General features: G+C 43.3%; 1 long non-coding RNA gene across 1 annotated transcript in view; it reads right to left on the bottom strand.

The window, feature by feature from the left end:
- Positions 1-15,131, bottom strand: part of LOC122793338 — a 443,731-nt gene that overhangs the window by 364,591 nt on the left and 64,009 nt on the right. The gene's annotated exons all lie outside the window — the stretch shown is intronic.

Below are 15,131 nucleotides of genomic sequence, written 5' to 3'. Positions count from 1 at the left end.
GCCTTGTGCACACAGTGATATGAAAACAGACCCTTATAATATATTGGACCCCTGTCATAATCAAACTATGTACTACAAGTACTTAAGTTGTTCAAAGAAAGTGAAAATCCAAAGAAGATCAATAAATCTCCAGTCAGTATCATCAAGAAACAATGAGCACTCCTAACATTATCCAAGCCATGTTCTGGCAAAAATATTGCCAAAGAGTCCATAGAGAACCATGAAGCTTTCTTTCACTATGTCATAAATATCAATGTAAACACATATATGTTCTGAGTCAGTGCAAAGTGTAAATGAATACATGTACATGACTGACATTGCCAACATCTTGTCAGACAGGTTCATACATATTTACCCCCCCTCTCACTGGCAAAAGGGCCCATTACCATACCTGGAGATTGTGAAAACCAAGAAATCACATATACAATGGTTAAATAGCTCTATCCAAACCTAAAAACACGGCGTCTGTGGGATGACATGGTTTCCCTGGCTGTGTCATATGTGAACTCCACAACAAACAGACCTTGCACCTGAACAGTCTGTTGAGACTCACACTCTGTACAGGATATGAAACTGTTGAATGGGTTACAGCAACGTTTGGCACACTCCACAAGTGTTGGTGCACAACAGACCATAGGAACATACCTCTCAACCTGGAAGCATCAAAAATCTGGACAGAGGCCCATGAAAAATAGGTACAAATCTGTATGCTGATTAACATACAATTTGCATACATAATTATGTAACCCCACCCACTCTAGTGGAATTGTGGGATACCAACATTCAAACGCAAACTGAAGAACAGAACCAAGATATGGCCCCAGTCCCCAGCCCTTAACTCAGAGGGACACTTCTCTGCTTCTAGGCGTTTCTGCAGTTACAGCCTGCTGATGCCTCTAGGCATCAGATATTGCTTGTTCATTTTTGTATTAATAATTACAAAACTGTGCTACATATAAAGTAGCAAAAGATTTTATTTTCAAGCTTACCCAATGGTAAGCATGCCTGTATTGACATATTAACTCTCTAGTGCAGGTAAACATATATTAACTGTTATTAATGTAATATTTATTTATATTTTTCACAAATTTCATATTTTTCTAAACATCTCAACAAACAAGTAACACAGACAGAACTGCTTTGCCAAAATTGCCACACATGAGAGCACTCAGCTGAATGCAGAAAATACTGCTTACTGTATGTTTATCATTGTTGTTGACAAAATATTACATATTTATTTCTCTATTTATTATGACTTATAAAATCCAGTTTAAGACCAATTATAACTCTATAAAATAGTTTGTGCTAAAGATTTTGCCACTCACACTTCATTAGTAGTATCTCTTGTGATTCCTCAGGAATGTACATTTTTTTGAAATATGAGGACATAAGTTGGTTCTATCAAAAAGCATAGACTCTGCCCATTCAAAGTTACAGTACAAACTCCCAGAACTTCTTTGGAGGGAGTTAAATATACAGACAGCTCACTTACCCTTAATATACATACAAACGGAGCTGTTTACTTGAATACACAGAGAGAAAAATGGAGCTGCTGCTTCTTAAATAAAATATTTCTGTAAGCAGAGCAGACACCCCCCTAAAGCATGCATTGCTTACTTGCTTAATTACTTAGAAAAATGGAAATGTTTACTTACAAACACACAAAGTTACTTAAATATACAGACTGACAGAGAAAAAATGGAGCTGCTTCTTTAGTTCTGTAAACAGAGCGGAGGAGCAGACACAGCCCCCCCCAAAGCATACATATACTACTTACTTAAATACAAAAATGGACTGCAGCTCACTTAAATACACACACACATATGGAGCTGCTTACTTGCTTAAATACACAGAAAAACAGAGCTACTTACTTTCTTAAATACAGAGGGAGAGACAGAAAAAAGGAGCTGCTTAATATACACTTGACATTTCCACACTACTTAAATAGAAACATTTCTCATGGATGGAGCTGCTGCTACTCTTAAGCAGAATATTTCACTTTCTGTATTCTGAAAAGGCAGACCAGACAAACATATCACTAAAGCATGCATACACTGAATAGATTTCTGCCGTGCTAAACTTTTCTGCTGCATTGATGAACCACTGCCTAAAATAGATTTATGATTTCTGCCATGTATTTAAATACACAAACACTGCTTTTTCACTATAAGCTATGCACATAGCTTAGCACAATACAGTTCTTTCATTCCCCCCCTTTCTTTTAGTATTTCATCATGACAGTTGTAGCAAATTTACGGTAACAGGCATATACCATTTTCCACACATCTCTTCACTATTATATTTTGTCCCAGTTACCAACACATACTATTCACACACACACACACACACACATATATACACAAACGCACACATATACATAGACACATTGTACCTGATCCAAAACAGAAGTAACGCTGATGCTCCAGTCCATGCACAGTAGTACCTGGATCCCCTGCTCAAGCCTCACACACACTGTCTGTACAGATCTTTGCAGAAAAGGTCGCCTCCCTCCCAGCCCGGCTCGACTGCATGATTGCAGCTTAAACATGATCAGTTGGATCACAAAAAGAACCACAAGTTCTTGATTTAAAATTGCTCACATGCAGCATGCTGCATGCTAGCTTAGAACTAACATTTTCTAATTTTAGGACTTACCTAAGTCCAGCACGAACGGCAGCAAAGCAAAGCCACAAAACAGCTCGGGCAGGCAACAGATTTTACCATTTGGCGCAGCATAGTCCCAGCAAGTCCCTTCCTCTCGCAGGCAGCAAATTAAAAATGAATGGGAGGAAAGCAGCTTAATGTAAGTCCCTCTTGCAAGCGTTTCTGTTGAAAACGGCGGCAAAGCAGCTTTTCAAAATCTCGGCAGCAGCAACTGCTCACAGCCAGCCGGAAATTATGACGTGAGCTCAAGGAGCTCAATTCCGACTGGCTGGTAGTGACGGAACTGGCGTCATTGCGCGTGATGACGTCAGCTCGACAGCGAAAATTAAAAAATAAAAACAAAAGCAAAGAATGAATGAAGGGGTGCCACTCGGGAATCGTGGCACCCCTTCATTTGGACCCCAAAACTCGGTAAAAACCGAGTAATTCGGGACAGTTGGGAGGTCTGCATAGGAACTATTGTCTTATAAGCCTAATAAGCCTGATCTGCAAGGCCATGGAGTCCATCATTATGGAACTCATAAACAGAGCTATTGGGAGCCTACAAACACCCAACCCTACCCATTTTGGTTTGGTCAGGGGCAGATCATGGTTCCTAAACCTGCTAGATGGTTTTCAAGGCGGTTACCCAGGACATACATCAATGAAATGAGCTATACACGGCCTACATAGACTTTGAAAAGCCCTTTTCCAACATCCTACACACATGTCATATCCACAAAATCAACAACCTGTGCATAAACACGTATGTCATCTGATGGATTGCCAGCTGGGGCACAGATAGATCCCACAAGGTAAGAAATGTGGTCTCCCTGTTGGACTGTAAGCTGGTAACAACTGCTGTCCCCCATGACTCAGTCCTGGGACCCCTCCTGTCTGGTGTATACTTTTCAGAAATACAATCAAACACACGAGGGCTATGGTTAGCAAAGTTTGTGGATGACTGCAAAAAGGTTGTCATAATCGATGTTTGGGACAACAGAGACATCCTTAAAAAGGGTCTCAGTCAGACAGATGTGGTGTCAAAATTATGGCCTCGAGCTACAGTCATACAAATACCACATAGGTGCCAACACCCTAAATATGGAGGTAATAATAATAAGGGATCTATGGACACGTGGATAGTCATCTCTACTTCCAGAAACACATTCACAAAGTGGTTAGAAAATCATGCTATGTGTTCCCACAAATTGCCAAGGTCTTTGCATGTAGGTCAAAGGAGGTTCCCTCTACTCATCAGTCATCAGACCCATCAGAGAGTATCATGGCACACTTGCGATGAATCTGACTAGGCACCTTCAGCAGCTGGAAAGACCACTGAAGTACCTCAGCAAGAGGATTACTGGCCTCAAACAGTTGCCCCATGCAACAAGACTGAAGTTAACTCAATCTGTACTCTGTTGCATACTGTCTACTCAGGCGATCTCTGCCCAACAGACAGGTCCATGTCCAATGCAGAACTAATGTATATGCGCTATCTGAAGTAAACCCAAGCTCACTGTACCACATGCTCTAGGAATATCATCATCACAACAATAAACAGAACATGTTGGAGGGCTACATTACTAACTCACAGACTTCCCTTGCTTTGGAACAGGCTCCCAACCTACATTAAGCTGAGTCCCTCACTGACACTCTTCCAGAGGAGCATTGATGAGTGTATGTGAAACTGAACTGTCACACCATGGATCACTTAATCAGCTTTACTACACAGAGGCCTAGGGAACTAACCCCATGTGTGGTGATAGCTGCACACTCTGGCCATACTAATATATGCCTTCAGGCAGATAGCCTATTATCTACCTATGTACCTATATATATATATATATATATATATATATATATATATATATAGGGGGAACACAGTATAATAAGCCAAAGATGGATGGGCAGAGATGTGTGTAAGAGGGTGACCATGACAGGGAGCCATTCAGGACTGTCGAACCCAGCAAACATCCAAATGGCACAAAAGACATGAGGTACACATCTCACCCACTGTACATAACAGCCACCAGTATCTGTAAGCATTACAGTGTATGTAGTCCATGTGCCTGCTGTACAACATGACTGTACAATGAAGTACACATTTACTATCTGTAGACATGTACCTGTCAAATAGGTTCATAGGTTTGTAGTAGACTATCTTCACGAAGGCATATATTAGCCTAGGCAAGTTGTGCAGCTTTCACCATCCCATTGGGTAGTCTCCTAAGCCCTAGTTCTAATAGTTAGTACCCTAAGCCCCTTTCTAGTGGGGCTGCTGATGTGATGCCTGGTGTGAATTGTCTGTTTCCCATCCACTCATCAAGGTTCCTATTAAAGAGTGTCAGCGAGGGGCTCTGTCTGATGTACATTGGGACTCTGTTCCACAGTAAGGCAAGTGTCTGGGATGGTACTCTATCTCACCAGCATGTTGTATTCATTGTTGTGATGAGGTTCATATCCCTGGAGTGTGTAGTGTGACTCAATTTTGTTATTCGTAGATGGAGCATGTTCAACAGTTATGTATTGGACATGGCTCTGTATGTTAGGAAGAGTGTGCCTCTAAGTAGGCGGTACGCAACGGAGAACAGATTTAGTTTTACCAGTTGTGTTGCATAACACAACTGTTTGAGGCCAGTAATCCTCTTGGTGAGGTACCTCTGTGGTCTCTACAGCTGCTAGATATGCTTAGTCAAGTACATCCAAAATGGTGCATTGTACTCAATGATGGGTCTGATGACTTAAGAGTAGAGGGCCACCAATACCTCTTTTGATCCTGATGCAAACTCTTTGTTGATTAGATGGGCCACATAGGATTTCCTAATCACTTTGGCAACATGGTTGTCAAACGAAAGATGACTATCTACTTGAGTCCCCAGATCCCTTATTACCTTGTCAGTTTTTAGGGGGTAACACCTATGTGGTAGTTTGTGGGTACTTTGTTTTCAACAAAGGGGATTACTATGCATTTTTCCACATTGAGCTTGAGGCCATGATTCAGACACCACACATCTGTCTCATAGAGTCCCTTCTGGAGAATATTTGTGTCATCCGGGGAATCTATTATGGTAAACACTTTAGAGTTCCCAGCAAACGTAGTCAACCACAACCCTCCTGTGTTGGCATGTACTTTTGAGAAGTCTATACCAAACAGGAGGGACCCCAGGACTGAACCCCGAGGGACACCAGTTGTTACTGGTGTAGAGTCTGACATGTAGCCAGAAACTCTTAATTTGCGGGATCTCTCTGTGAGCCAGTTTGCAATCCATCTTGTGATGTATGGATTCATGCCCAGGTTGGTGAGTTCATCTATGATACCTGACTGGGGAATGGTGTCAAAGGTCTTAGTGAGGTATAGGTAGGCTGTGTGGAGCTCATTTCAATCATCTGTAGCCTAGGTAACTGTCTCAAAGAAATCCACCCAGTTCAGGAGGTGTGATCTGCATTTGACAAAGCCAAACTGGGTGTGCTCAACTCTGTGAAGGTTCCCAATGTCCTTATTTGCCTTGCAGATCAGACTCGTCAGGCTCATAGAGCATGAATGCCAAGGGTTTTTTGTGGCCCCACCCCTGTGGAGTGGGAAGAACATTGCTATGCAACATTCTATGGGTACATATCCTGTAGAGAGGATGTAGAGAGAGGTGTAGGTATCCTTGATGAATATGGATACATCCCCACCCTATGTGCTATGATCCAGGTTCTGATGCTGGAAGGTATGGAATGAGTAGTATCCTGGTAGTGCTGGTGTGCTCTCTGGACCCTTGAACTAGGTTTCTGTTACTGCACAGATATCAATATTCTCCATACTGAGAAGTGCCTCGAGTGTGTGCATTTGGAGGCTGAGACTTAAAAGTGGTATACTCATCTTTGTCAAGTCTGATGTCACCATCCTACAAATATACCTGTGGAAAGGAGAAATCCCAGTAATGTGTATAGCTTGTCGTGTAAATGCGTACTGCTGTAGTATCATAATGTAGTTAAGTAGGGGTTCAAATCCTGCACTTGCCAACTGTGTGTGATTGTGTGTCTCACTGGGGAGGAGCAAACTTTCTGGAGACTACTCACACCCCTTAAAAGTGGTATACTCAATCTTTGTCAAGTCTGATGATATCACCATCCTACAAATATACCTGTGGAAAGGAGAAATCCCACTAATGTGTATAGCGCATCATGTAAATGCGTACTGCTGTAGTATCATAATGTAGTTAGTTAGTTGTTCAAATCCTGCACTTGCCAACTGTGTGTGTGAGTGTGTGTGTCTCCCTGGGGAGGAGCAACCTTTTTGGAGACTACTCACACCCCTTAAAAGTGGTATACTCATCTTTGTCAAGTCTGATGATATCACCATCCTACAAATATACCTGTGGAAAGGAGAAATCCTAGTAATGTGTATAGTGCGTAGTGTAAATGCGTACTGCTGTAGTATCATAATGTACTTAGGAAGGAGTTTGAATCTCGCACTTGCTGACTGTGTGTGTGTGTGTGTGTGTGTTCAGAGTGTGCGACATTGTTGGTCAATGTGGAGTGGGTTTTGATTTTTCTAGTGTATGACATATCACAATGACAACTGTATGTGCATTACACATGTAGGGTAGCTCTGGGGCAAAGCCATATACATACATGTGACCTCAATTATTTCATAGGTGGGTACTCTGCTTTCTCCATGAACGCATCTGTTATCTTTGCCAGAGCATGCTGGCACTTTACAGACCTTAGGTCACTTCTGTATGCTAGTGACAAGCCTAGCCACTGCAGTGATCCCTGGGCTACGTCTTCTGTTTCCCATCCACTCATCACGGTTTTTACTGAAGAGTGTGAGTGATGGTTTATGCTTGAGGTATATTTGAATCCTGCTCCAAAGCAAGCAAAGTCTGGCAAAGATGACTAATCATTATAGGTGTGCAACAACCTCTGTGAATCTGCATGCAAACCCTTTATTGCTTATGTGCTCCACAGAGGGATTTCCAAAACCCTTTGGTAATGTGATTAACAAAGGAGAGATGACTAAACACATGGCTCTATGTATACATTAGTACCTGTTCCACATTTTGGGGGCTACTACCTATGTTGTACTCTGGGGATACTTTGTTTCCTAAAAGTGGATAACTATGCTTTCTTTGGCTTATAGCTTTACAGCATGATTGTGACACCAGGTATCTGTCTCTATGATACCCTTTTGGTGGATGTGTGTGTCATCTGGAGAATAAAGTATAGCCCACAGTATGCATTTTCATCAAACGTGGGCAGATAGATCCCTACTGTGTTTGCTTGTACCTAACAAAGCTATATGCCAAACAGCAGTGGTCCCAGGACTGAGTGCAGAGGAATACCACTTGTTACTGGCATAGAATTGTACATGGAGGCTGCAAATGTTACTGTGTGTCCTACATCTGTGCATCAGTTGTCAATCCATCATCTAACAATTGTTTGTGGTCAGTCTGTTGAGGATATGTATAATACCAGAATGTGGGATGGGTATGAACTGCTGGTGAGCTATAACTTGGCTGTGTGGACCTCCCCTCCCTCACCTATAGCCTTGTTAACTGGCTTGAAATCTACTAGGTGTAGGAGCCATGATCTGGCCTTTAGAGAACCTAAGTGGGTATGGTGCAGTGTTTGCAGGTTCATAATGTCTCTGTTAATGAGTTCCATAATGCTGTGCTCCATAGCCTTCCCGATAACATTTGTCTGGCTTATAGGGTGAGAGTTTCCAGGATCTGTTGTAGTTCTACCCTTAATCAATTTATGCTAACATTTGCACTGGGTGTGACGAGGGTGGACAGGTTTAGGAATAAGTATATTAGAGGGTCAGCCTAGGTTTGAAGGTTAGTAGACCAAGCCAGATAGGCAGGATTAAGTTGGTTTGCACATGTGCTGAGGAGGGATGCAGAGTATATTGTGAAATAGATGCTAAGGCTGAAGCCGCCAGGTAACAGGAAAAGAGGAATGCCTAAGATGAGGTTTATGGCTGTGGTGAGAAAGGACATGCAGGTGGATGGTATGACAGCGCAAGATGCAGAGGGCAGGAAGAAATGGAAACATATGATCTACTGTGGCGACCCCTAATGGGAGCATCCGAAAGGAGAAGAAGAAGACGTTGTAGCTCAACCCTTGTGGACTGTGCACACCATTACCATGCATCATTCCACAAGTATGTAACCTGTATAAAGGCTGCATCTGGACAGAGTGTTTAGGTGAGTGGTGACTTCATATGTCAGCTTGTGTATGACACAGCCAGGAACATTGTCCAGTACCATTGCCACTGTGGTTTGGACTTTGTTAAAGAGATGTTTTAACTAGAGTGTCTGTGAATCATCAGGTTTTACATTCTTCAGGTCTGGAAATGTGGCCCTTGTGTAACGACAGGGTGGTGAAATCTGCATTCAAACTGTCTGACAAGAAATTGGTAATGTCAGTCAGATAAGTGTACTTTGTGACCATTTACATTAACTGTGAACTGATCTGAGATTTCCCCTGTAGGATTATAAACAACACTATAGAAAGCTTTAGTGTTGTCTTTGGAATCCTTGCCATTTTGTATTTTGAAGCTTGCCTTGTATGTTTATTGAGGGATTGTATTTTTCCAATGATACTGACCAGAGAGGTTATCCCTTCTTGGTACGTAACTTTTTTTTCGTACAACTTCACACCTTCTATTATATATTTAGTTTGTGGCAGGGGTTCATGAGACTAATGCACTTTTACTGTATAAGTGAGAATTACTTTTGTTTGTGATAGCATGGTCCATGCAATCCTGTAGGTGAACAGTGTGCATTACTAAAGGATTATGCAGCTGGGACAGTGTTAACTTTAGTAATGCAAACCAATGACAGCAAAAACAGCATCACCCACAGCACAGTGTCAACCCATGTCATACACACACATGCGTACTCAAGTTCCAAAATGTGTGTAGTACAATGCATACTGGCTACCAATAGAAACTATGGAGTGTTAACACTAGCCAATACAGAGCATGTCACCCTGCCCATGTGTCCAATATGCACGTACATGCAGACAGTGCATCTCCACCATGTTCACAAATGGACACCTGCAAACCGGTGTTGCACACACCCCACACTTACTGTCCACTGTAAAACACATGCTGACACAACTACACACATCAGCCAAGTGGCACATGGGCAAACAAAACACTACATCTACTTACCAACCCTGTGAATATCCACTTCCCTTAAAGGTACAGCACTCCCTTATACTGTTCTAGCATGTCGAGTGGTAGATTACTGGCATCGTCTCCAGTTCAGCTGGTCAATCTGGGTATCTTGAGACAATGCTACAATTGTCTCATGTACACAGACAACCCTCTCCTCCTCCCAACAAACACAAATACATGTGAGAGATGCAACTATATAGCCAAACTGGAGGCTGAACTCTCTCAACTCAGGGTTGGCATGACCAGACAGGAGGAGATGGCAACCACACACACACAACAATACCAGTCCCACAAAGACCTACCACACTACCAAAACAACAGAGGATCCCAAAGCAGACATCCAAAAATCCACCACCTCAAAACAAAACACATGCAACACATACTTCAATAAATCAGTGTGTCAACCAATCACAGCCCTTAAGGCCAAACACCTTGCCTGATACACTAGTAATAGGTGACTCTATAGTCAGACACACTGATGTCCCACTGACCAGGCTGAATAAGGAGAAGGTGACTGTGAGCTGTCTATCGGGAGCTAGTATCCGTCACATAACACACGCACTCAAGTCACTCCTAAGCAAGAACAAATATGACTCCATCATTGTCCATGCTGGTGTGAATGACCTGAGACGTACTTCCCTGGACTACATGAAAAGAGACATAGAGGAGCTCTCCGATTATGTAGCCCAGGCTGGTATGACCCTGACCCTGAGCAGCATCTTGCCCTCACCAAGAATGATACCACAATACAAAGACAAGATGATCAGCTTTAACAACTGGCTCAAGTACTGGTGTCATTCTAAGGGGATCCAATGTCTGTCTACCTGGGATGACATGTTGGACAAGCCACGCTGCTTCGCAAGGGATGGCTTACACCTGTCACCAATGGGCTTCTGGATATTGGCTAAGGCTTTTGCCACCCCCATAGTGCCTTTTTTAGGCAAGGCTCAAAAGACAAACCCACCTCCTTAGAAAACAAAAATGGAAAAAAAAACTAAGGGTAATGCTGCTCAATGCCAGAAGTCTAAATCTCAAGATGCAGGCACTTGATGCACTCCTCAACATGGAGAACATCGACGTCTGTGCAGTAACTGAAACCTGGTTCAAGGCTCCTGAGAGTACCCCAGTGCTACCAGGCTATACCTCGTATCATGCTTTTCGGCCCCAAAACCCGGGCCGAACCACAAGGAGGGGAGTGTCCATATTCATCAAGGACACCCACACCTCCAGGTTAGTAGCAATACATGAAGCATCAGAGACCATACAGGTGCAACTAACCATAGGCAAAACTGCTATACAACTGGTGGCATGTTACAGACCACCCTCCCAATCTCAAGAACCCCACTCAGCCTTCCTGAAGACATTGGAGGATATGAATGTATCACAAAATACCATCATACTGGGAGACTTCAACTACCCAAACATAGATTGGGTACATTATTCTAGCCCTAATACCCTAGCCCAAAGGTTCCTGGAATTCATAAATTCAAATGCACTGGAACAACTAGTCACCTCTCCCACTAGGGGAGATGATATATTAGACCTGATCATCACAAACATGGGGACAAAATGCTCCACACCGGAAGTATACCCCTCACTAGTGAGATCTGACCACAAACTAATCACCCTGGATATACATACCCCACCTCCACCCCAGCACAAAAGACCACAGTGAAAAACTTCTCAAAAGCAGACTTCACTCTTCTTAAGACTGAGATGGTATCCTTTAAGCCCACTGTGCCAGTGGATACCACATCCCGCAATGCCAAATCCTTTACAAATGCTTTCTATGGACATCTCCAAGAATGCATGGATCATGCAATCCCAAACAAATCCAAGTCCCTCTCCACCAAAGGTAAGCGTCCTGTCTGGTGGACCTCAGCCATAAACAAATTGTATAACAAAAGAAGGAAGCTACTGCACATCAGAGCAAAATCCCATGAGGGGAAGACATCTCTGATCAACATTAGCAGAAAACTTTTTCTCTCATAAAAACATCCAAGGCCAACTTTGAGATAAAAATCGCTAAGGACACTAAAGATAACCACAAAGCCTTCTTCAGCTATGTTAGAAACCTGGGCAGAAACCCTCAGATATGCTCAGAGTTGGTTCACAACAACAAAAAATACACTGAACCCACAGATATTGCCAACATTCTGGCTGACAGGTTCAGTGCAAATTTCTCCCCTCCCTCACCCCCAAAAGAAGAAATACTTATCCCAGCTGAATGTAATCTCCTGTCATCTCAGATGTCCAAGTGAGAACCTCCTAAACAAAGCAAAATACAGCATCAATGGGACCTGGCGGTATCCCGGGTTGCATGTTACGTGAACTCCAAGAGGAGCTAAACCCACACATAAAATGCTATTTAACCTTAGCCTTACTTGGGATATGTACCTGAACACTGGCGTACAGCAACAGTGGTCCCACTCCACAAGGGGTGCCTCTACAGACCCTGAAACTACCGCCCCATAAGCTTAACCAGCCTGGTCTGCAAAGCTATGGAAAGAATCATTATGGAACTCATAAACAGAGACATAGGGGACCTACAGACACTTGACCCCACCCAGTTCGGCTTTGTAAAGGGCAGATCCTGCCTTTTAAACCTGGTTGACTTTTTCAAAACAGTCACTAGAGCCATTGATGAGGGCAAAGCAGTCCATACAGCATACCTGGACTTGGCTAAGGCCTTCGACACAATACCCCACTCATGCATCATAGATAAGCTCAACAGCTTAAAAGTAAACCCTTATGTCACTAGATGGGTTGCAAACTGGCTAAAGGACAGAACCCATGCAGTTAAAATCACTGGAGCAATGTCAGACTCAAAGCCAGTCACAAGTGGTGTCCCACAGGTATCTGTCCTGGGACCCATCTTGTTTGGCATTTACTTCTCAGATGTTAAAGCAAACATGGGAGGGCTGTGGCTGACAAAGTTCACAGATGACTGCAAACTAGGTGCCATAGTCGATACACCAGCAGACACACACATCCTACAAAAAGGCCTCACAGAAATGGACAACTGGTGCCGGAGTCACAGCCTTAAACCAAATTCCATCCTCTTTGGGAAAAACAAAGTACCCACAAATTATCACATAGACAGCAACCCACTGAGTACGGAAAAAGTAGTCAGAGACCTAGGGATCCAAGTCGACAGCGACCTCTCATTTGACACCCACGTTGCCAAAGTGGTTAGAAAAACATTCTACCTTGCACACCTCATCATGAAGGGATTCACATCCGGATCCAAGGATGTCATTGTACCCCTATATTCCTCCCTCATCAGACCCATGATTGAGTACAATGCCCCATTTGGTATGTACCTCACCCGGCATTTGCAACAGCTGGAGAGACCACAAAAGTACCTCACCAAGAGGATCAAGGGTCTCCAACATATGTCTTATTCTGTCAGACTAAAGAAACTTCAGCTCTATTCAGTAGCATACCACCTGCTCAGAGGTGATCTCTGCCTGACGTACAAGGCCATGTCCAATCAGGATCTGATGGACATGCTCCACCTCAAAAAATCCAAATCCATCAGGACCACAACAGCTAAAGACTTAAACCTCGGCACAAGTATGAATAGGACATGCTGGAGGGATAGATTCATAACCCAGAGGCTTCCCATGCTTTGGAACAAGATCCCATTTTGTATTAGGCAGAGCCCCTCACTGACTCTCTTCAAGAGAAATCTTGATGAGTGGATGGGAGATCGTAAGTTTACCCCAGGGGTCACATCTGTGTCACTGCTAGACAGGGGCACAGTCAACTAATTCTATTATATAAGGGGACCTTCACTGTGTCACTACTAGACAGAGGCACAGTATTCTAAATTTATTCTGTACATTTTTTGTACCATTTCATGGGGTGGCAAAAGCCACATCACTATGGCTAGGCTTACAAATGCCCCAGGGCAGATAGCCTAGTACTATACTATGAAACTATGAAACAACTGGAATAAACACTGGTGAAAACAATGCAACATTGCTAATTACAGCTTTAATGCATCATGCCTGCTCAGCTACACCTTCAAGGATATCATTACACTTTACTGCTGACAACATGCTACACATCCAACCATTGCTATACTTAAGTCATCCTGTGCATCAGCACCATGTTAGCCTATTCCTGCATCAATGTTACAGATGACAGGAGTTGGCACAGGTTTCATCATATGCAGAGGCCTACACTGAGCCATACAATCGACATGTGTGAGTGAGTGTGTGTGAGAGGACCAAGAGTACTCTTATGGGCCAATGTTGACGTAATGTGTATGGGTATGTGTTTGCCCTAGGTTTCTGGTTTATGTGTGTGTATCTGCATGCACACAGTTCCACCATGTGGCTGCCATATACAGGGATTTGTGAGACAGCTACAGACTGTACCTGGCAGGCTTTACAGATCACCATCTCTGGCCATGTATACGGAACCTGTGCCTGGCAGGGGTGCTACAGACAGTATCAGGTACTAATCCAGATTGGGTACTATCCGAAGATGTTGACATATGTCCACTAGATCCAGGTCCCTGCTGGCAATGGCCAGTGCCACGTGCACATGGTCTGCTAGGACGGTCTATGGACAACCCCCACAACATTGCTGTGGCTGGTACTGGCACTACGGGAGCGGCTGTGACTTACTGGACATCCACGGCAACCTCCAGCTGCTGATGCTGCTGGCATATGTCCACGTCGATGTCTCAAGTGTCACACACTGTCCTGACACATGGACATGACATTGTGGAGGGCATCCCAATGTCTCACCCCAACGTCTATCAATGACCTCAGTGTAGTTACGTATGGCAACTGCTAGGTCATGGATACTGTCATTTACAGAGCATGCAGGACATGTGTTGCTCAACAGTATGCAGTGCAAGTGTAGTCAGTCCTTGTTACTAACAGTAAACATGGCTTTGATGCATGTGTTTTGTTATTAGGTGATGGCCCTACCCCTGGTACACAATGCATACATGGACACAACATTGCTGTGCAGGTATTCATAACCCTGTAATGTACTGTGCACCATAACGCACAGGTGTACATACCATTGCTGGATGTGTATCTGTGTGTCAGATAGGTATCCAATGCTGATTACAGCCTCTGTGTCTTTAGCAAATAATTGTAGACACATTTTAGCACATGCATGATGGGTATTCACACAACATCATCAGTGGTGCATGTATAATTGATGGAATAACATTCGGCCACATACCCAATGTACAGTACTTATGGTGAGTGTAGATCATATTGTGGACATGCCAGTCTCATCCATGGCATGGCATGCTAAAGCAGAACTGCATATTTAAACACTACACATA

This window comes from Protopterus annectens, chromosome 1.part0, assembly GCF_019279795.1.
Source record: "Protopterus annectens isolate FY-2018-M chromosome 1.part0, PAN1.0, whole genome shotgun sequence".
NCBI classification, from domain to species: Eukaryota; Metazoa; Chordata; order Ceratodontiformes; family Protopteridae; genus Protopterus; species Protopterus annectens.
Note: the sequence above shows the minus strand (reverse complement) of the source record. Positions and strands in the feature narration are given on the sequence as shown.